The sequence below is a fragment of the Cavia porcellus genome, unplaced genomic scaffold (genome assembly GCF_034190915.1).
Source record: "Cavia porcellus strain 051 isolate PalLab524CR breed Dunkin Hartley unplaced genomic scaffold, mCavPor4.1 scaffold_5, whole genome shotgun sequence".
NCBI classification, from domain to species: domain Eukaryota; kingdom Metazoa; phylum Chordata; class Mammalia; order Rodentia; family Caviidae; genus Cavia; species Cavia porcellus.
This window is the reverse complement of record NW_026947488.1, coordinates 103,906,863-103,930,805: the sequence shown is the minus strand read 5'-3', so window position 1 is coordinate 103,930,805 and position 23,943 is coordinate 103,906,863. Positions and strand designations below refer to the sequence as shown.

The following is a 23,943-nucleotide window of genomic DNA, read 5'->3' as shown; positions in this document are numbered from 1 at the left end:
TCATGTCTATCCTGGTTTCTCAGGTCAACAATGGAAAAGCTTAGTATCTGGACCCACCACACTAGCATTGTGTCCATCCTGGCTAGAATGTGTCCTGTAGAATATAAGTCTCATAGATGGAGATGAATTCTCTCATCACGCAACTGTCGCCTCCAATTGGTGACCCTGAAACTAATCCACCAGGGTCAGTGGACAAAGGTGTTGATACTCAGTGACCTTTTTCCATGTGTAGGAGAAACACTAGTGCATGCATAAGATCAATACGGGTCCCTGTCTGTGGTACACAGAGCAGAAGGGAATTTAACAGGGGACCTGCCTTACACTTCAGTAAAGGGAAACTTTCCCAAAAAGGGACCTGTTCCTCAAGGATTTGGATCCATGCATGATTTAAAAGTAAAAGCTTGTAAAGACTGCAATTCTTTGGTTATCTATCTTCTATAGGGGTCCCTGAGAAGGACAATCTGCAGATATAAGGCACTACTTCATCCACAGATGTCCTTGTTTTCCTTTGACAACACCAGCAGTTATCTGGGCCAGAGGAGTTATTTTCTGCATAGATGGATGATACATCTTCAGGACCCCAGTGCAGAGGGTAGGAAATCTGGGTTGGAATTTAAAGGTCTTCACAATTTTACATCCTTATTTTGCATTGCCACATTGAAGTGACAGCAGTACCATGAAGGAAGGCCTTGGGAATACTGGATGTGAAATAGGATGGCTCAGAGCCAAAGAAGCATTAGGGACCTGTAAAAGTACCTTTTATTCAGTCATCCTTGTGTCCCAGATAAGAAACACCTGTCCAGGGAAAATGGACACAGGGAGGTGTAAGCAAAGGTCGGTGTAACCCTCCTGCAGGGGCCATTTCCTTCTCAAGCAGACACTGCCAGTGGACTAAGGGCCTTCACTAAATCCTAAAATGCCAATCCGGTGTTTGCCTGGGGAATATGAGTGGTTAGTGACAGAGCAAGGATATATCAGGATCAGGATGGAGCTGGAGATAGTGGTGTCTGAGCTGGATGTAGGACATGTCAAGTATCCCATCTTTGAATGCTCAACTTAGATGGAAGGAAGCAGTACAGTGTTTCTAGTCAATAATTTTGTTTTAAATTTTTATATAACAATGTCAGTTGTATGTTGTATCCCACTTGTTACTCCTTAGCAATTTGTAGGGTTGGAATGATTTGTTCACACTGATGCTAGATGTTATGCACACTACAGGCTTAAATTCAGTATAATGCATTCAACTCCAAAGACCACTCCAAGAACCTGTTTTGCAGCAACTGGCCTTTGTGATCATGAGGATGCTGCTGAGCATCACTGCGTGAGACACAGGGATTGAGATTTGAGTTCACTAAGATACAACAACCATGTGGAGACAGAAAACTGAGCTTTAGGGCACTGAGGGGCTGAGCTGCACAGTGACACAGGTCATAGCTGTGTAGAGAAGAACAGGGGCTCCCATTGGGGTTGTTGAATCCCTGTGTTTTCACAGACACATAGACAGAGACACAGACACAGAGAGAAACAGAAACATAGACACACACACACACACACACACACACACACACACACACACACGCACATAGTGTCCTTGGACCCTGCCTACTTTGATGTAGCTATATCATCTCTTACTCTGCATGTTGGTCAACATGAGGTGAGCTCCTGTGCTCTATCTCACATTTGCACCATGGGCTGATCTTCAGAATGTATGAGATAAAATACACCTAGAGGAAATTTCCATTTCTAATGCCTGGATTTTTCAGGCACTTTATCACAGTGATAGAAAGTTCATAACACAAATGCAGAATGGTAAAAATTCAGTTACCATCTCTTCTTATAAGCACAAAGACACTCAGGAATCCAAAATTCATGAATAACATTTATTTAATATTAAGACCAATAAAGTACCTGTGCCCTGTGAAGGCTGTCACAGACATCTGCAGGAATTTCATATGGAACTTGATAGTGTAAGGTTTCCAGTTTTTTCTAAGGAGTGAATTAGGGCCTCAAATACATCAGAAGCTTGATGGTTAGAAACAGAATTTTATGCAATTGATGTCAGGTAAACCCATTACAATAGATCTAGTTACATACATGATTGGTAAATAAAACTGCATCAGCACACTTATGAAAAGTCTGTTATTCAAGAGGCATTGTTATTAGGTGGATAGAAAGGCTATTATCAACAGCCAACCAGTAATCATTATGGAGAAAGTTATTGGACCTGTTAATTTGGTACAAACTGAGCTCAGGGAAACACAATAACAAGGAATGTAGTTGTGGACAAAAACAGAAACTTAGGAGAGATATTTTCCTTTTTTTACTAAAAAGTAAACAAGAAAAGAAAATAATTTTTTACTGTTCAATAAATAAGTGGAATCCATGGAAAAGAGAAATGGTTTTCTATCTTACCTAGCCACAGGATGGTGTGCACACCCTACTACTGCACTATAGTAAATAAGGGACGGTGACAGTCATAAAAATAAGGGCTTAAAGACAGCAAGATTGAAATGGAAAATAAAAACACTTAGTTTGGAAGAAGGAAGAGAAATGACAGTCAGACTGCTACCTGTGAAAAGGTAGTGGCTGCATAACTGAGGGCCTATGTTCCTGGCAGCATTGATTAAAGAGACAAAAAAAACCTTTCCCTGGAACTTGTGCCAGGCTCTATGATCCCAACTCAGGTACTATTTCCTACCTGCAAATTCCTACTTCAGCTTCATTAGGTTTTCTTTTATACTTTCTATATTTTAGATCTAAAGTATATAGATTGACTAAAAGCAATCTTGCACATGAAGTCAAGTCAACAATTATGCAACAGGTTAATGAAAAATATAATGATTCTAGAGTAAAATATATACATACTTGCCAAAAATGTTTTCACTTACAGTCTGTTGTAGTTAGGGGTTGTAAATTGAAAACAATTAGAATCAGGACATGGAGTTTATAATATTATATTTATAATGGTCATGAGGAGTTAACACAGGAAAAAGGAGGAAATATATCCACAACACCAAAGGCGTAGAATATTTAGTCAAGGGCCTAAATCCCACAGCAATGTCCTACATGAATCCAGATAAAAACACAGAACTCAGGACAATGCTTCCCAGGAGTCCAACTGGAGGTCCAGAGCCCACAAGAAGGACTCACCCCAGTCTCTTTTATGGATCCATGCCGGGAAAACCCAAGGGTCAGTGGTGGAAGCCAGAAAGTCCATGCCAGCAGAATGAAGGAGCTGTGCTGGTGGGATGAGTGTTCTGCACTGTAGCCAAGAAGTCACACTCACAACAAAGACCAGGGCTGTCCTTGAAGGCACCACAGCCATCCCAGTGACACAGAAGCCCTGAGCTCCTCCAAACAAGCACAGTTGGGTACATGCTAGGAAGGAGCATGATGATTTAATCCTGGAGACCAAGCAGCACATGTCTTCCCCTCTGGAGCCAGGAAGCAATGCTTGGTGTGAGGACCAAAGCTTCTCCAGGAGAACCAACAGTTCAAACAGCAACTCATAGGAGAACCCATTATACCTCATTGCAGTAATGCCCTAATGCCTTAGCACCGCTTCTTCTCCACTTATTTATCCTAGCAACTTTCCTCAGGTGGAGCATCTTCACTCAATGCCATGTTGATGTAATCCATCTGGCATTAAGTTGACCACCAGTTCTTAATCCATAACACAATCAAAAGTGCTTTTTTTATCCCACACTCAATTCCAGGAAGTGATCTAGTGGATCAAGTGTGGTACTCTCTTTCAGCAGTAATAGTGAATCTTATGCTTGGCTAGGATTATCTTCAAAACTTAGGTATGATTTATGGCACTGGATACAGTGTAAAGCTTTTCTGAAGCAGTTCGACTGTTTGATTTTCCTTTATCTTTACCTTTTCTCAGAAGTCCCTTACTGTTAATGTGCAGTTTCTTCATTCACGCTGTAATGGACTTCTCTTGGTAGACATCTAAAAATTAGTTTAATGCAAATGAGCAGACTGAGAGAGAGCCTGGAAACATCTGGGCAATAAAGCTTATGGCCTTATTCCTGACAGCAGCCCCTACCTATGACAAGTTGTCCCAGCCTAAGCTTTACAAATAAGTTTTTTTTTGTTCACAAGGGATTGGTTCTTCCACAAGACATTCACCTGTTTACATTTGGGACCCAGATTCAGGAGAGGGCACTAAACCTTTAAGGAAACCAAGGACAGCCATAAAAAGCCAAGAGTAAACTATGAATCCTGGCAGGTGAGGGTGACATAATAGAAGAGAGATGGGCCCAGAAGCCAATCATTCATAAAGCTGGGCGAAAGGAGGAGGGCTCATCCCAGCCCTCTTATAGAAGTGCTCACTGAGAGTTCAGTGCTGAGTGCCTGGAACTGAGCTCACATCAAGTTTCTGTGACCTCTTCTTACTGAGGACTGGAAAGGATCCTTGGATATCCTCAAGCATAGCAGTGGTAACTTGATGTTACTGGAGCTGGGAATGGGATGGAATTTTGGCAGGTCTGGATGGTATTGGGCAGAACCCCTGTACACACAGAGTGTCTTTTGCACAGCCTCAGGCACAGCTGTGTTTAAGGAGTGCAGTGCTTTGGAGGCAAACCTGAAGTCTGTCCTCAAAATGAGAAAACACTATCATTTGAATTCTTTATGTGAGACTTCTACTCGCAGTGATGTTATGGCACGAACAGAACTCATAATCTCATGACACTGTGTGTTATGAGTTCTGAAACCAAAATAAAAATGAGAAAGCTCCTTGACTTCGGGAATGTTTCCTATGTGGGTAGACAGCCTTGAGGATACACCTGGCTCTATGGATTTAAAATATATCTCTGTCTTTGTTTCCTTTTTTTTCTTTTATGTTTTATTATTTATTGTTTGGATACAGAGTGTATCTCTGTAGTCTGGCCTGCCCTTGAGCTCCAGGCCATCCTCCTCCATCAGTCTCCAGGGTGAGGAGTTTACAACCCTGAGTCACTGCACCCAGAAAAAGAAATACTTTGAGCTGAGGTTCTCCAACTCTTTTCTTCAGCCTGTGGGGTCTACAGGAAACAGGTTTTAGAGATAAACTGGATGTTTGTTTTTACATTTCTCTTACCTCAGGAGTTTAGTAATTAGCACCTGCAAGCCACTCTGGTAGACTAGAATCTGCAATTTATTGTGAAGCTCAAAGTCCTAGGTCATGGCCCATTCTGATTTTAATTCTTATCCCAGCCACTACTTTTGCAACTTTACCTCAGGCCATTTCCTTAGCAAGTGCCTTATTTATAAGCTAAGTAGATAAATAACTTTTTTACAATTGAACTACTGAAGCAAGTGTTTTCTTAAAGTTTAGAATGTTGTGAGGTATTTGGGGAATGGTGATGCACTAGCTCCTGAGTGGAAATTTCTTGCTGAGAACAACTTCCTGTAGGTGCTGCCTGCTAATCCCACACTGAGAAAAACAGCAAATTGGTGTCTACAGGGATGTAGAGATCTGATAAATATGAAAGTGGAAATGGAAGTAGGTTTCAAAACTGCAAACATTTGTTACATTTGGGTTGTGCTTTAGTTTGACCTGAAATTTGAAGCACTGAGTAGGGTGTGGGTGCACATGCACTTAAATCCAGCACTCAAGAGGCTGATACAGGAGGATCCTTGCAAGTTTAAGACAAGCATGGTACATGAAGTGAGTTCCAGGACAAGGCATCCCGAGTTACATCATGAGTCCTTGTCTCAAAAAGAAATTTAAATGATGAGATGGACTGTTTTACTTAAGCAGAGGTATCTTCACATGGTCAGGATCTGCATGAGTATTAAAGAATAATTACAAAAGTTTTAATAACATGTGCCAATATGATGGAAAGGAAATGGGAGAGCAGGGGCATGTGGAGGAAGGCCCAATCAGCAGCCAGCTCAGTAAAGCACTTCTGAGGTGAGTTTGACCTATTGTGACAGCACTGAAGGATTGTCTGCTTGGTAGATCTGAGAGTAGGAAAAAGCTCACAGGCCTATAGAAAGGAGGGAAACTTAGTCATGGATAAAATCTTTTTCTATGTCTATTGATCAGCTCTCCTAATCATCTCTGAGGTAAGATAGGTAGTTAGGACCCCAGTGTTGAAGGTTTGGAAATATGTTGGACATCACATCTAAAATAACATGGGAAGGAGTTTCTTTTGGACACCAAAGATTTCAAGATACATTTGTTGTTTCTTATTGTCCAGTGACTGACCTTAGAAATCTGGTCCTTATTAACATCCTCCAAATTTTGAAAAAAGATTTAGTTAATAAAAACCTTTTGGCATTTAGAGATGAGGTCTTACTTCTTTGCACATGGTTGCAAGAAGAGTTGAGTCTTTGCCAGCACTTTGACTGCTGAGTTTGATATAGGGGAATGAAATTGTCTACCCTCTATATGTGCAGCAGAAATTCATGTTGTTTTAAACTTATGAATGAATTTTAGGTACAACCAAGATTAAGAGAAGAACTATTTATTGAGTGAAAGAATGCTCCTGTGAGAGAGACAGAAGGGGTCCCATATGGATTGCCAAAGACTCTCATTTTCTAGGAATTTTTATAATGCAAAACAATGAGATGAGGCAAGTCTAAAGACAAATCAATAACTCACAAGACAAGCAAGCAAGAGGTGGGCAAGAGCTATGGTCAAACATTCAGTTTACTTCCTCAGGAAAAATTGACTAAATCAGAGACAAATGGGGAATTGAGTCACATAGCAAGCTAGCATTCTTTATGGATCAGTGACTTTTTCTGTAGCTGGTTAGAATGGTAACTCCTATCTTCTCAAGGTGATCCATACCTAATCCCTAAGGATTATCCTTAAGGGTGTGGTTGTATTTCTTTGTCATCTATCTTGAGATCTGGTCCACAGCATGTGGTGTGTGTCTCTTCCAAAGCCACCAGATATTTGGTCCTCTGTGGAGGCCCTTCCAGAGCCTAGCCATTTCTGATGGATGTAATGTTTCTAACTAGCTCAACTGCCAGTGAGGGGATGACAGAAATATTCTTCTTTGATGGTGATGGTTGTGCCTCTGCTTTGCTGGAGGGAATTGGGCCTCCTTCTTCAGTTCACACAGTCCTTAATGCGCACAGCCTCATGCATCATCCATTGTAATGCTAGGGACTCAGGAATGCACTGCCATGCCTGCATCAGTGTTTTATTTTCATGTCACCCAATTTCACCAAGAATTCATTGTTGGGGGAACATAAACAACACTGAGTCTTGGTGATACACAAATTTAATGCCAGCCTCCTGGGAAAGTTAGGAGTGCTAAAAATCAAGGCCACCCTGAATAACTTTTTCAATATTAGATGCATATGGAAAGTTTATGTCCATCTCAAATTATCTTTTCTAAAGTCCATTGGGCCCTTGGATAATGAAGAGAAAATGTTTGAGTATAAACTTATATAGAATTTTTAAGTTGACACATAGTTTGTACTAGTGATACATGGCTCAATGTGAAGTTTATATGCTCATGTTGGAGGATACAGAGACCAGTCTCTTGTTTTTGAAAAAGGACACCATGGGTGAACAAACAGTGATTCACAGTGTGCTGCATTCAGTGAGGTACATGTGATATTTAGTGTTGTATTATGAATTTCTCTTTCTGTTATATCTGAAATACAGATCAAATACAGCATTTGTATTCAGCAGCTTGAAAAAAATCTAATGCTTAATTATAGTGCTTGCAATAACAGGTTTGTTTTTTGTGCATATTCAATTCATTTTGTTGGCCCTTAGTTTTAGTTTAATCAAGTCATTTTCCTTATGATACTCAAATATCTCTTTTGTGTTATTCCTTCCAGTCTTCAAATTGTCTCCTGTAGTACAGGAGCCTCACTTACCCAGTTGTTTCCATTTTAGATAGCTGTATTCACCTGTTTCTCTTGAGCAGCTCTATCAGGAGAGCAGTGCAATCCTGTTTGGAAATGTGAACACTACTCTGGGTATTTTGTGTCTATGTTTCCATGGATTTTTTATTATTGTTGTATTGATTTGGCCCCATATGGTCATACTGCTTGACCTATATCCTCCAAACAAGAGGATAAAATGGAAATTTTAAATTAGTGGAAACTGAGCTGAGAGGTTAGCATTAAGCTTATAATTAGACACTACAAGTGTTTCTCTAATATACCTTTTAATGTCATCTCTGTAACACAGCTTAAGGTTTATAATTTCAACTGAGTGGTGTGATTTATCATCAGAAGGATTTGTATTTTCAGGAGTTTCACCTCTTTAAAGGAGAGGAGTTGCTAAGGTATCTAGGACTTTATTAGAGTACAAACTACATAACTATATTTGTGTGAGCATATAGAAATAGTTCAATAAGGTGACTAGAGCATGAAAATCACTAGATTCAGCTCCTGGGGCCTTCACTCAAGTAGAATGGGGGAGTTGAAAATGCACAGGAAAAATAGGCAAAGCACATTGTGTATTTTGTGATTAATTATTCCACATAAAATAAGATTAGCGCATATTTGATTTTTCATGATATGAATTACTGCTTTAAATACATGAGGGTGACATAGTACTCTTGAGTAGGACAGACTGCAGAATATTGGAATGATTGTGTCTAATGTAAAGATAATTTGGGAATCTTTTCTTTCTGAGGAAGGGATTCTAGTGGTTATAGGGCTTTACTGGTAAAATGTTTCTTATCTCCTGCAAAGATTTAAGAGGATCAGAAAATAATTACTAGTATGAAGAATATCTGTGAAGGGAATTCTTATCAAAATAAAGATCAATATTTTGTAATGATTATTGTAGTGTGTCTCATGATAGTATGAATGTCCCAGTCCATTTTTAATGCTCTGCACTTCTTTGTGAATTACTGATCTATAGCACATGGCAAATGACTCACTTTGCATGTGCTTGACAACAACCAATATGACCTGGTTGGAATAATAAGGGGGAAACAAGTCTCTTAGTTTTTTGTGCATGGGCATAGGTACTTGCCATTGCCTTATGATATTGGCTTCAGGTTGCTCATGTTCTCAGAATCAAATCTTCAACCTTTGAGTGGAGATTCTTCAGGAGAGAGAGAGAGAGCCTGAGAGTCAGAGTCCATGCACCAGATGTAATCTCATGGGTCATGTTTCCTAGCAACATGAAGCCACACCCATACATGTCTTTCCTAATAACCTCAATGTCTTCAAACACTGAGAATGTGACAGAGTTCTAGGCATCAGGCAAGCAAAGGTGAGTATTTACTTTGGAAAAATTAGTAAGCCACAAGAGATTAGCATTCATCCCTTGAGATGGAAAGGTCTATTACAGAAAATTTACATGCTGAATCCTTATCTTCTCAAAGGGCCAGAATTGAGGTTGGGACACTGCACGCAGCCTTCTTTCTGCTCTCCACCTAGGTTTAGTTTTCATAAGTCTTGAATCCATTATAGTGACACTGTTGGATATTTTAACTGAGTCATAGGAAATGCTAGGGACATCTAACTATGATATATAAAATGCAAGTTTAATATGAGGCCTCAAGTAGACAAATAGTGTCCTCCACATTGAGTTTCATTGTAATGATGTTGAATTCCAGAATCAATGAATACACCCTCAGAATTCTAAGTCCTTCTAGGATGTTTAAAAATCACATGACAATTTTTTTAAAAGTTTAACATCACTAAATTTTAAAATACATATTACTATGGCTATGATGAAAATAATTACTAGGAGCTTTCCACGCATGTGTAAACTACTGTCTTACATCTAGGGTCATGCAATAAATGAATAAACTGTTGAATATATTAGGTTCTATATCTTATGATGATAAAAGTTGGATGTTATGTTAGGAATTTAAATAAAAGAAGGTGAAATAATACAATAAAGGACAACTTGAAAAGGAGTTGCCTGTTAAAAACACAAATTGATCTCTGAAGTAGGGCATTCACATGTACAAGCAATTTGTTTTAAACTGGGAATCAAACTCACAATGCCACATTGCCAGGTAAGCACTGTGCTGCTCAGCTATATCCCTGATCTTGTATAAGAATTTTTCCTCTGTGTGCAGAGAAAGAAGCACCATTGCTCATGTAATTATTATACTTCTTTGATAGTGACTGGACATTGTTGAAAAGGACACACTAAATGATGTACTTTGTTCTCTTTATATGTTTCATACATAGTGTTCACATTTTTTAAATTATGTTGGTGTGAATTGCATGTGGTATAATGCTCATAATTTCAAACAATTGTTTTTTTTTTCTTTTTTTTATTTAAGGAGAAAAAACAGAAAAAGGGTACAAGTAATACGAAATTTAAAAAATAAACATTAAAAAATCACTAGTTAATAGATTACATGTTCTCATCTTAGAAATAGTTGTTCAAGTTACAAAATTGAAACTTATAAAGTGGACTTTCAAACAGTGAGAGTGCAAACAGTTTTGTTCAATGATCAAAAAAAACTCAGTAATATGGTTATCTATCTTATACATTTAAACATATATGCAGTTATAACCTTTGGAGCACTTTCTTTTCTTTTCTTTGACACATTTTAGGTATTATTACTCCCACAGTTCTTATTACTTTTTTTGAAGAGAGTAAAACCAAATGCGACATATCATAACACAGTCCATCAAATCAAAAGGAAGGACATAATAGATAATGTAAAAACAAAATACAAGGTGATCAATAATGGTTACCATACTGCCCCTTGCTATTTTAAGAAAAATTGCCAGTTATAATAAAATTGAACAAAGCAGTAAAGAGTAAAACCAAAGCATTGGAGACATTACAGGACTTTAAAAGAAGATAATAGTCAACAGGAATGGGCATCATAATGAATCTAATTGTCTTCACAGTTTTGCCTATGCTTTTAAAATCGGTAATATCAAGCAAAGCAGAATACGGGAAAATCAGTCAAAAGATGGTGAGGGCAATACAGGATTTCAAATCAAGTTAATAGGAAACCAAAGTAGGTTACTATAATGTATACTGCTATTTTTTATTTAGTTGTCCCTTAATTAAACAGATAAAAGAAAAAGTAAATAATTTTTTAAAAAGGGGATTGAGATAAGAGAGGGCATAACAACAGAACAGTGCAGGTCAAAACATAACCATAAGCAAAATAGTGTTTCACCACAAGATATCTTGACATAAAAATAGTTACCATAGTGTCTCTTTCCTTGAAATCTTTGAGTATAACTTTGTATACTGTAGCACCAAACATATCAAGACACTATAAAACCATTCAGGAAAATGACATTATTACTGGGACTTTAGAATAAATTAACAGAAAAGGAACAATGGTTTCTGTATAATCTCCTTGTATATAAAAGTTTTTACTTATCTTATCATATATAATAAAATCCAGTAAGATACAAACTTTTAAGACCGATGGAGACAGAAGAATATAAGTTTGATGGGACTTCAAAACAAGATGATACTAAATCATCACTAGCTATTATGATGTCTTGTTTTCTGCAAAATAGCTCTTCCTACCATCCGATCTTCTCTGCCTCATTTCTGTTGAGCTCTTTTTCTGTCGTTTGTTGTCAGTTTGTCTTCTTCATTTCGCTTTCTGCTCCATTCATTGTGGCCTCTCGGCCACTATTTCTGGAATCTTGATATTTTCCTTTTTTAGAATATCCTGCAGTATTCTCTGGAAAGTTGAATTGGTGGTTGCAAATTCCCCTAGTTACTCTTTATTCTGGAAGCACCGTATTTTTCCATCAATTTCTAGGGACATTTGTCCAGATTATCTCAATCTTGGCTGGAGGTCATTATCTGTAAAAGCTTGATTTATTTCTCTGCACACTCTTCGTGATTTGATGGTTTGTGCTGAGAAGTCTGCTGTAACTCTGATGGGTATTATCTTGTAAGTGATCTGTTTCTTGTGTCTGATGGCTTTTAATATTCTGTTCTTATATTAGATTTCTGGAATTTTGATTATTATATGCCTGGGTGTAGCTCTGTTTGGGTTGTAGGTAGCTGGGGTCCTGTATGCCTCATACATCTGAGTATTTTTACCATTTGCTAAATTAGGGAAATTCTCTTGGATTATTTCTGTGACTAGCTTTTGTAGTCCATTTGTTTGTTTCCCTACTTCTTCTTTTATGTTCTTAATTCTTATGTTACAGATCTTCTTATCATCTTCTAGCCTTTGCATTGTTGCTGTTTGTTTTTTTTGTTGTTGTTGTTATTTTTAAGAAGTTTTTCATTTCATGCTCCCATATTTCAAATCTGCCCTCCAGTTCAGATAATCTATCCTTAGTTTCTTTCAAGCTGTTATGCCAGTTTTCGAGAGTTTTTTTTTTTTTTTTTTCCTGGTAATCTCTTTGAACCTGCTTCACGTATTCTATGTTTTCTCTATTTTCTCTATCAAACAATTCTCCCCTTTTTTTCTGTTCTTCCATTCTACCATCTGTCTTTTCTTGGGTGGTGTTTAGCATTTCTCTATTTTACTTATATCTTGCTTCAGGTTGTTAATAACTTCATTCCTGAACTCGTCTATAAGGCTCTGGAGATAGCGCTTTATGTCTACTGGTGCCGTGTCTGATATTGCATGTTTCTCAAGATTGGGGGCCGAGGACCCTTTCTTGTTGCTCCCTCTTCCCATATTTTTTGTTCCTTTTATACAAGTGAATACAGGAGGTCCAGTTTCTTTCTTTGTGAGTTACAGTTGGGCTGGGGATTTAGCTCAGCGGCATAAGCACCTGCCTTGTAATCAGGAGGTCATGAATTCGATCCCCAATACTGATTTAAAAAAAAGTGTGTTTGAATTGCACCAGCTAGATGTTCCTGCCCAGTGCAGTGCACTAGGGAGATAGAGACCTGGGCAGCCTATGCTGGGCCCTCCCCTCCAGGTCAACCTACTGAAGGCATCACTGCTAGGGTGCACCTTGCAGTACTGGGACCTGCTTTGGGCTAGACTACCGGGTCTTAGTCAGCGGCATCATACAGACCAGGCACTCCCCACCAATCCCGCTTGAGAGGGGAATATGTGACTGAACTCACTGCAACAACCTGTTCCAGTTAGTCTGCCCAGTCCCAGTATGTCCTTTGCTGAAGCCTCCTACTCTATGGAAGGGTCCCTGTTCCTCTCACTCACCACAGATCGATGCAGGGCTCCCGGCAAATCCTGCTCTCAACTCCTTTCACTGCTTCCCACTCTCAGAGCTTTCATGCCTCTCTCCTTGATGCACCAATTGGGACACAGCAGTGGCTGCATGAAATTCAAATCACAGCTTCCAGTGGCACAGGGTCCAGCTTCCATGCTGAGACCTTATCTGTTCCTGTTATATCACCGGGATTGTGTTTCCAGTTGGAACTTAGTTTAGTTCGTTCCTGGGTTGGCAAAGTATATCTCCCCTTGATTAGGATTTCTCACCCAGCACCATTCCTGGATTTTAAGTGTGGTTTCTCAGAGAGCCTCCAAAGCTGCTGCTTTCTATCCACCATGTTCTCCTGGAAGTCCAACATTTTTCTTGGTGAGTACATTCAAGTTTCTTCTGGCCAGGGATTTAGCTCAGCAGCATAAGTGCCTTCCTGGAAAGCACAAAGTTGTGAGTTCAATCCATTTTTTGGAGGTTTCAATCCACACTCAGTTGGCTCCAAGACAAGTGGGCACGGGTGGGCTGCAGTTCATGGCTCTGCAAACCAAATCAGTTGTTGATACCTGATACATATTTACATGGCATGTATCTCTATTTCAATTCAGAGATATGGTCTATGGTACATTATCTTATAAATTCTATTAAATTTTTGTTGAAACTTTAATTGTTTCACCATATAGACTGTTATTTGAAAGTGAATATATTTGTATGCATTCCAACTTACTTTACTAATTTTTTCATCTTGTGTCTGGTCTGTGTCCACTGACATCAATGTCTGATTTTTCCCCAGATATTTATGTATTTAGTTACATTAATTACTAAGTAATGCCTCTAATATTTTTAAGAATCTTTTCTCTATTGTTCTTTGGAATCTGCACAAATATAGAGCAATGAAATATCCTGTATTCTGTGGGATGATTAACATTTTTATGTTGCAACAATTTTCTCTAGTTCTCTCTGGAAACTTAGCTTCCTGAGGCTCAGGGATGGGCCTGTTATGTGCTCTGCTGGCCCTAGTCTCAGATTTCCCAAAGACTGCCATGCAGAGTGATGCCATGCACTCAGCTCACAGCTGCTCCGTTGAGCTTCCCTCTGCACTGTGTTCTCTAATGTTCTACAACTGAAGTCTATGTTCTTTTCCAGTAACTGCATTAACTGTTTTTAATATGTTTTCAGGTATCAATTTTGAGGAACTAAAATAATTCTAAATGTGCACAATTCACTGTGAATCATGCAATAATACTTTCTGATCTTTCACAATTCATTCACATGGATCATGAAACCCTTAATTATTTAAGGTTTTTGTTGAAACGTTATTTAAAATTTGTGATTTGACCTTTCATTCTAAGAGTATATTCATTTTTTCTACTTTTAATTTATAATTTTATTCCAGTATTGTGTAAGAGCCTGCTTTGCATGGCTTCCAATCCAATGACTATGTTACATTATGTATTGCTGTGTTGAACCTGGGTTACATGTGTGAATACTTTGTGGCTTGCTGTGAGGACAGTGTGCTATGTTTTTCTGTGATAAACGATTCAATAGAATCCATATGATATATTGCTTTGAATTGTTATCTTGTTGAATTTATGTGTGACCTTAAAGACTGCTCTGCCTTCTTGAGCTGTCAGTCACTGATGAAGGTGTTTTGAACTCTTAAATATACACTTGAAAATGATTGATTTTTCTCTTCCAATTCTATTTCTGTTTATGTAGTTGATTGCTCTTTATATGGTACATGTATTAAGGAATGATATTTGTTTCCAAATAACTGCTGATTGTACATGTGGAATATAATCAAGGTAATGTAGCTTCAATATGTTTTGTTGAATCAATGGCATCAAGGTATGTCTTTTTGCATAGCTTACTATTTAACCTATCATATCAGTGTGCACATAATCAACATTGCTGTCTGGATCATGAGAGTATTTGTGGATTACCTAGCTGTCTATCTATTAATCAGCTCTGACACCTGTTCTCTCAGTCCCTTTTAATCTGACCTGTTCTCCTGATAATGTCTCCTCTCTTGATAGGCTGACCTGTTCTCCTTTCAGTGAACTTAAAATTTCACAATTGTTAGCACTGAATTTGTTACACTGATATTTGTAACTGTAGTTTGTTTATCACTATCTAATATGGAAACTGTTCAATCATTTCATATCTCAAGACAGATAAACAGATGCAAATCAATTAGTGCCTGTATTGCAATTTATTTTTTTAATAATCGAAAGAAAATCTTATTCTCAAAGATTTTGTGTATAGATTTACTCAGAACAGTGAAAGAGTCACAGGTATATTCAGAACGTTTCACCACTGGGTCTTAAGCAAGAAATGAAGGTAACCATGTGAAAAACACCTTCAGGTCAGAAAGTATTATTGCATGATTGATGACAATTCTTTGGAAATATTCCAAAGTGTTCAATGTGTTCTTTTATGGAAATGACTCTCTTAATTTATTCCCTTTAAGTTTTTAGAAACCACAATACAAATTGCACATAGAAATATATTGTGAGATTTTTGTGGTATTTATCAATTCAATCATGTCTCACTGTCATTCACAAGGGCTGATATGTGCATCAAGGCCAAAGCAAATTCTCATTTATTCTCTTGGTCAAAGTTTCTGAGCCTGTAATTTCACTTGGAAAGAATCACGTTTATTTTAAGGAATCATAGAACAAAATATTTTGTAGACGTTAGAAAGAATTCACTAGTGTGTAGATTTTCATAAACTCCACAGAAAAGGAGTTTGTGGAATTTAAGAATAAATCTAATTATTTTTTCTTCCACACTTCAATATTGTTTGGTTATTTTCACAAATGTCATTTAGATTTTCTTTTCATTATTGCTTTGAATTGTTATCTTGCTGAATTCAATATTGCTTTGAATTGTTATCTTGTTGAATTTATGTGAGACCTTAAAGATTGCTCTGCCTTCTTGTCAGTCACTGGTGAAGATGTTTTGAACTCTTAAATATATACTTGTAAATGATTGATTTTTTCTCTTTCAATTCTATTTCTGTTTATGTAGTTGATTGCTCTTTATATGGTACATGTATTAAGGAATGATATTTGTTTCTAAATAACTGCTGATTGTACGTAAATTTTGAGTCACGTAAATTTTGTTTAATTTTAGATTTGTGCTCATTGATCTTAACTCTATGTAAAATCTTTCTTTTGTGTTCTCAATAAATGTTTTCTTGTTTAATTACAGTTTTCACAGATTTCAACTTCTAATTTTCATGGCTTCTTGATTTTCTTCAGAAGAGATTTTCACTAACTGAGTGTTTTTCCAATATAAATTGCATAGTAATTCATGTTTCTCTTTCCCATTTCAATAGTTACCAATACACATAGGCAAGGATAGTGTGCAGGCCAGATTTCTAGGGACATACCTGTTTCTTTCGGAATGTAAATGAAACATATTGTGCTTTCTTGTTTAGAAGCACAATGCCACCTGAATTGTGACATAATATTCTACTTCCATGTGGGTGAATTGAAGGTTTTCCTTTCCTGAGATCCATTTGTCCACTGATATGAATGTTGAATGTCAAATGTTTTCCTGTTTATTATGCAAAATGTTTCCTTGCACACAAATACGCAATGTTTGTAGGCTTTTTTCTCTAATTTACATCTACAGTTGTTGGAACTAATCAAAAGTGCACTTTTATTCTCTTTTTGGTACTGGAAATTGTACTCAGGCCCTTGCAAATATCAGACAGGTGCTTGTACCATTGAGATATATCCTGGGTGCAAAGCTGTGATTTGTCAATGACTGTGAATTAATTTTAATTTTCATTTGGTATGGGAGTTTGATGAATGGCCTCACTTTGTAGTCTGAACAGTCCTTTTTACATAGCCCAAGTTGGGCACTGTATGCATGGCAAGCATGAAATTTCTGGTAAACCTCTTACATCATGAATTCAAGGGCTGAGAGTACAAGCATGTACTACTCCACTGGACTGGACTCTTCCTTCTGTATTTAGTGACCAGTTACTTTGCTATCCCTCAATTTTCACTCCATTTCAAGCATTTCATATATGTTTTTTACCCACATTATCTTCCTTTGCACCCTAGTGGAATTTTCAGTATATAAGAACAAGGAGATAATTTAGTATCCCTGAGCTATACATTTATAATTACATTTTCCCTTATTTCCTTGTCTATAGAATGGTCAAATAAAACTTTTCTGTCATTAAATTTTAATCATTCAGAAATCTCTTTTCATATTCAACTAAATATTTATTTATAAATCTAGATTCAAGACCATATTGGTGTTGATAAGAAAGACAAACTCAGTGTTATGAATAACCAATATTTTGTGAATGGTGTTTTGCATGCTAACTATTTGAGCTCTGCTTTAAAGTAAGTGAAAAACTACACTATTGGTGGCCCTGCAGGACAAGCCATGCTACAGTTCTGTGATTGCTATGGCAGAGTGTCATAGTCTAGCATCAGTGTTACTGGGTGACTGTATTTGAATGTCCTTGGGTTTTGATGACCATGACATGCAGTTAATACTTGAAAGAATGAATTTCAGTTAGACTATTTATGACAGGAACTGAGATATATCAGGTTGTGTGTGCCTGAACTTTAGGACTGTTGTCATTATTTAGGAGACAGTGACCTTTGAGGATGTAGCTCTGAAGTTCACCCCAGAAGAGTGAGATTTGCTGACTCCATCCCAAAAGAAGCTCTACAGAGGAGTGATGTGGGAAACATATATGAATATTACTGCAACAAGTAAGAATGACATGTTTGTTTATACTAACGGCATCAATTATTGCATTGATAGTTTAATATATTTGATAATAATAACATTTGCTTGTATATCTCCTCTGATTATACTATGAGTATAAATCAAATCTGTGATGTTTTAATGTACAGTTATAGTAAGTGTATTTTATTTCTATGTCCATATTACAGGAAGAATATGGAATAATTAGCAAATTAAGGAAGAGGACAAAAAATTTCTCAAGGAATGTAAGGTGACTGAAACACATAAGAGAAAGTGAACATTACTTAATTGTCAGTGTGTGAGCATACATATTACAACAAAGGAACTTGAAGAAATGAGATCATGTTATACATTACTTAACCTCAGAAAAATACCAAGAGATATACTTGATTTTATTTTGTATTATCTGGGAATCCATAGAAACATATTGAAATATAAGAATGAGAGGTAATTCTAATACTACATAGTAAATAACACTATCTAATGTATCATTTTATAAATTGCCTTCATGATCAACATCATAGAAATGTATGATAATAAACATAAATATTGTATTCTGATATGTAGGAAATGAACAAATTGTGAAAGTTGATAAAAACCCATCTTCAAAATACCATTTATGTATACATGTGAATACTGAGACTTTCATGATCTAGAATTATTTTCACATAGCATCAGAATTCAAAATAAAAATGAATTCTACTGTTACAATAAGAACTCTGAAAATATCCTATAGAATATTGACACTTCATGTTTAAAATTCCTCATACATTGTTGATGGTTACATAAAATACAAACATGGTAATAAATATTCAGTGGTCTGAAAATTAAAACAACATGTTTCATATTGTTTCACATGTACATCCACAATGATATACTTTTTTAAATCTTTTGAGCCATGATTTTATACTGTAGTTCAGGTTGACATTGAACTTACTGTGATGCCCATAATGGCCTGAAACTCAGAGCAATCATCCTGTCTCTACCTCCTGACTGTTGAGTGGGTTGTACTGTGTCATTATATGTAATGATTCTCTCAGTATATTGTCAAATACATTAAAATCATCAAATGTTAGTGATCCATGAGTGTGCTGTTTGTTAAAGCACATGAAAGGGCATTTACAATATCTAATACAAGAATCAACTCACAGTAGCTAAGCATTGAGAAGAGCCCAGATGCCCATCACTGGATGCCAAGGTAAAGAAAATATGAAGTCAGCTCACCATGTTGGTGCATTCCTTCAATCCAAGCAGCTGGGGAAGCTGAATCAGCAGGATGATAACTTGAAGTTCAGCTTGGGCAAGTTGATGGTAAATAAAAATCTCTCTCCACAAAACAAATAATAGATCAGCAAATGTAGCTCATTCTATGACCTGTGTTTAACTCCACGTTGAAAAAAAAAAAAAGCTATACAGGGAACCATGATATCATTTCCCAAGAAACAAGAAGTATTGGACCTTAAGTGAAGTAATTCAGACATAGAAATGGAAACATCACAGGTTTTCTCTCTCTCTCTCTCTCTCTCTCTCTCTCTCTCTCTCTCTCTCTCTCTCTCTCTCTTTTTTTTGTACAGAGGAATGAATTCACAGTCTCATGCTTGCCAGGCTGGTGTTTATGCTGCTGAGCTAAATCCCTAGCTACAACTCAGGATTTTCTTAAATGAGAAATTAAAAACTTATTTGAGAAGTGAAAGTAAAGAGAGATAATATATGACCAGAAATCCTTATGTTCTGTAGAGGAGAAAGATGATCAGGCTAAATAGACAAAGGGGAGATTAAGACACGAAGAGCTAAAAAACCGATTAATGTTTGCTATTCATTTGCACCAGTCTCCTAAAATGATATTAAGTATTAGAATCACATAACAATTTAAAATTGCCTAAATGGAGCAGGACATTTATCTCAGGGGCATAAGTGCCTGCCTTGCAAGCATGCAGTTGTGAGTTCAATCCCTGGCCAAAAAAAAAAAAAAAAAAAAAAAACAGTAGATTTTTTAGAATGAATACTATTTTGCAAGAAGTCCTGCATGGCAGTGAGTCAGTTAATCATCAGAATTACTTAGCAGGAATCAAACTATATTTGTCATCATAAAAATTATTGCTAATATGGAGCCTTTTCCATTGTGATTGATATCTTTTTTTGTATTTCTTCACAGATGTGATGAAGGCAATTATTTGAGAACTGAAGAGCAGCAATATAAATGTAATGAAAATGTAGAGAGCTGCAGTGACTTCCAGTCCTTTCAGAAGCATGAAATGAGGAAGACTATAGAGAGACCCAGTGAATACGGGCAATATGATGAGGAGAGTTCTGATCTTAGTGAAAAAACTCACTCTGGGCAGAAAAGTTTTGTAGGTAACAAAAGTGTGAAAGCCCACCCAACACCTAACAGTGTTCAAACCCCCAAGACAAAACACAATTTGGGAAACTTGTATGTACAAAAACACTATGAGAATAATTCTATTTCTTCATCCAATATTGAAAAACCTGTTAGAAAATATGGTAGAGAGAAACATCATATAAATGAAAAATGTGCCAAAGCATTATCTCACAGTAATTTCTTTAAAAAACATAAGAAACTTCACACTGTAGAGCAACCATATGAATGCAAACAATGTGGGACAGCATTCAGTAAACTCAGTGGCTGTCAAAGTAATAAAAACATTCACACTGGGGATGTTTAAAATTCCTCATACATTGTTGATGCATTGCATTCAACAAATGTGGGAAAAGTACATGATAGAAGATAAAAGTACATGCTTGTAAAGTACATGATAGAATTCACACTGTGGAGAAACCCTTTTTATGTAAGCAATGTTGGAAATCTTTGAGTCAAAATAATGACCTTATTAAACATGAAAGAATTCATACTGGGGAGAAACCATTTGCATGCAACAAATGTGGGAAATCTTTCAGTCAACATAGTGACCTTATTAAACATGAAAGAATTCACACTGGTGAGAAACCCTTTGCATGTAACAAATGTGGGAAAGAATTCAGGACAGCCTCTGCTTGTAAAGCACATGATAGAATTCACACTGGGGAGAAACCCTTTGTATGTAAGCAATGTGGGAATTCTTTCAGTCAAAATAGTGACTTTATTAAACATGAAAGAATTCACACAGGGGATAAACCCTAAATATGCAACAAATGTGGGAAAGCATTCAGTACAGCCTCTGCTTGTAAAGTACATGATAGAATTCACACTGGGTAGAAACCCTTTGTATGTAAGCAATGTGGGAAATCCTTCAGTCAAAAGTCTAACCTTATTACACATGAAAGAATTCACACAGGGGATAAACCTAATGTATGCAACAAATGTGGGAAAGCATTCAGTAGGGCCTCTGCTTGTAAAGCACATGACAGAATTCACTCTGGGGAGAAACCCTTTGTATGTAAGCAATGTGGGAAATCTTTCAGTCAAAATAGTGGCTCTATTAATCATGAGAGCTCACACTGGGGAGAAACACTTTGCATGCAACAAATGTGGGAAAGCATTCAGGACAGCCTCTGCTTGTAAGGCACATGATAGAATTCACACTGGGGAGAAACCTTTGTATGTAAGCAATGTGGGAAATCTTTCTGTCAAAGCAGTCACCTTATTATTCTTGAAAGAACTCACACTGCATAGAACATCTATGGTACAACCAATATGCCAAAATATTCAGCATGCAGAAGTGCTGAAAATAAACCCTTTCCATTGATGTAAGCAATTTGTGATGTATTTTAGCTATAATGGTAGCTTTTTTGTGTAGAAAATAATTCACTCTATAAAAATCCCTATCTATATGAGAAATGAGTAAATGGATTTGTTGATACATTCTCACTTTATAACATCAAATATCCCACAATGGGAAAAAATCCTATGAACATAAGGAATATAGGAAGACTCCCCATACCATTGAGATTGCCAATAAAATTAAGAACTCCCTCTGTGTAGTAATGCTATGCATTTGAAGAATGGTAAATTGTATGTAGCACCCAAAAATGCCATAGGGAAATTTTGCACACAAGGAAGATATCTATGTATGTAGGCAGTGTGGCAAAGATTTGCTGCAGTATTTCCCTTTTGCAAACATAAGATTCCTCTCACATTGGGGAGTAACTGCATGTAAGGAAGATTTGGTAAAGTTCAGCTGACAGCTGCTAACCTTCTGAGTGATGTCATACTGTGTCCCGAGATTATGTATGCAATGTGGGAAATCATTCAGTATACATGGTTATTGTCAAAAGTGTGAAAGTAATCCTAGTTAAGTAAAATCATACATATGTAAGGGACTATTTTGAAAATAATTTCAAAATACTCATGTAGAGGAGAAATGCCAAAATATTATAAAATAATTTCTGTCAATATATGTTCATTCATTTTTGAAGACAACCTGAACAGAATTATCCTAAAATATTTTTGTCTTTTTTTATAAATTATACATAAATATTTTATTTGCCTGTAGTCTTAATTAAAATATTGTACTTTTTAAAGAAAATTTAAGTATGCTATATCATTTTTCCATGTTTTGCTCCACCAATGTCTTGTTTTGATGGATGATACCTAATTACCTCATGACAATTTTTCCCATCAGAATCTGTAACTCTTATATCAGTTTACTAAGAAGTGTCTATATATTCATATTCAAAATTGTGCTTGTGTTCATGGCCTGTATCCATGTAGCCATCCTAATGTTAAGATATAGCATCAGAAATGCAAAGTCAGACACATTCACTGTCAGAAACAAGAAAGAAATTAAATTAGGGAGAAATCTTACCATGCAAGACATTTAGAAACATGTTCAGTACACAAACAGGTTATAAAAAATATGATAGAACTCTCAGTAGGGAGAAAGCCTGTATAGGTGCATAATGTGGAAAATCATTAATTCAATATTGTAATCTTGTCCATAAAATAATTCACACTTGGGAGAAAACTTATATAAGTCATAATTTAAAAGCTCTGCTGATAATCCACATTTTTGAGACCTAGAATCCAACACAGAGAAAAAGCTTAAGTATGTAAGCTGTGTGGGAAATCTATCAGCCAAGCCCATAGCTTGTAAACGCATCAAAGATTTCACAATGGGAAGAAACCCTATGTAGGTAAGCAACTTGGGAAAACATTCAGTTAGTTTTGTACCTGATGAACACACAAAAGAACCCACAAGGGGGAGAATCTGTATGCATGTAAGCAATGCAGCAAATTTGTCCACCACCAGTGATTATAATGATATGAAAGAGTTCATGTAAGGAAGTAACCCTATGCATTCCAACAATGGAAAAAAGCATTCAGTGCAAAATAATGCCATCAGGTCTGGAGGAGTGAATATTTCTGCAAGCAGGGAGGGATCCCAGGTTCCTGAGGCACCTCGGCCTGTGCCCAGCCACGCCTAGCCATCGGCGTGCAGAGGAGGAGCTGGGCGGAGCTGGAGTGCCTGCAGAAGCCCCTTCCTTTGTCTGGAGGAATGAATATTTCTGCAAGCAGGGAGGGATCCCAGGTTCCTGAGGCACCTCGGCCTGTGCCCAGCCGCGCCTAGCCATCGGCGTGCAGAGGAGGAGCTGGGCGGATCCGGAGTGCCTGCAGAAGCCCCTTCCTTTGTCTGGAGGAGTGAATATTTCTGCAAGCAGGGAGGGATCCCAGGTTCCTGAGGCACCTCAGCCTGTGGTGAGTGGCCAGCACAGTCTGCCCAAATCTCAGACTGTTCCGGACCCCCCAGGCTTCTGGGTGCAGTGAAGTGGAGCAGTGGGTTAGAGGCCACTACAGCTGCCTCCCCATCCTGGCTACACCTGGAGGTCTGCGGAGCTCACCGGGTGGGCGGGCCTACACTACCCCCCCCCCCAGCCCAGCCGCGCCTAGCCATCTGCGTGCAGAGGAGGAGCTGGGTGGATCCGGAGTGCCCGCAGAAGGCCCTTCCTTTGTCTGGAGGACTGTGGATATCTCTGCAATCAGGGAGGGATCACAGGCTCCTGAGGCACTGCGGCCTGTGGTGAGTACCCTAACCCGGCTGCGATTCAAGAGCTGTGGATCGGGGCTGGGGGTTTAGCTCAGCGGCATAAGCGCCTGCTTTGCAAGCAGGCAGTCGTGAGTTCGATCCCCGGTACCGATAAAAAGGAAAAAGACAAAAAAAAAAAAAAAAAAAAAAAAAAAAAAGAGCTGTGGATCTACCAAGGGGCAGG

The 23,943-nt window shown here is 37.6% G+C and overlaps 1 protein-coding gene and 1 long non-coding RNA gene across 5 annotated transcripts in view; one reads left to right on the top strand and one right to left on the bottom strand.

Moving 5' to 3' along the window:
- LOC111756384 (igE-binding protein-like) overlaps positions 1-23,943 on the bottom strand; it is a 154,538-nt gene that overhangs the window by 37,768 nt on the left and 92,827 nt on the right. The window contains exons 6-7 of one of the 4 annotated variants that reach the window (XM_063249405.1): positions 19,003-19,162; positions 1,867-13,581 (exon numbers count right to left, since the gene is read on the bottom strand). The exons of 1 other annotated variant lie outside the window; for it this stretch is intronic. The gene's annotated coding sequence lies outside the window, so the exon portion shown is untranslated. Of the gene's footprint in view, positions 1-1,866; positions 19,163-23,943 lie in introns of those variants that run through there. 2 more of the 4 variants (XR_010047701.1, XM_063249406.1) reach the window with 2 other exon arrangements.
- On the top strand, positions 4,272-22,235 carry LOC134476159 (uncharacterized). The gene is made up of 4 exons (XR_010047702.1): positions 4,272-4,445; positions 17,657-17,783; positions 17,967-18,028; positions 19,934-22,235. It is a non-coding gene; the product is annotated as an uncharacterized LOC134476159 (long non-coding RNA).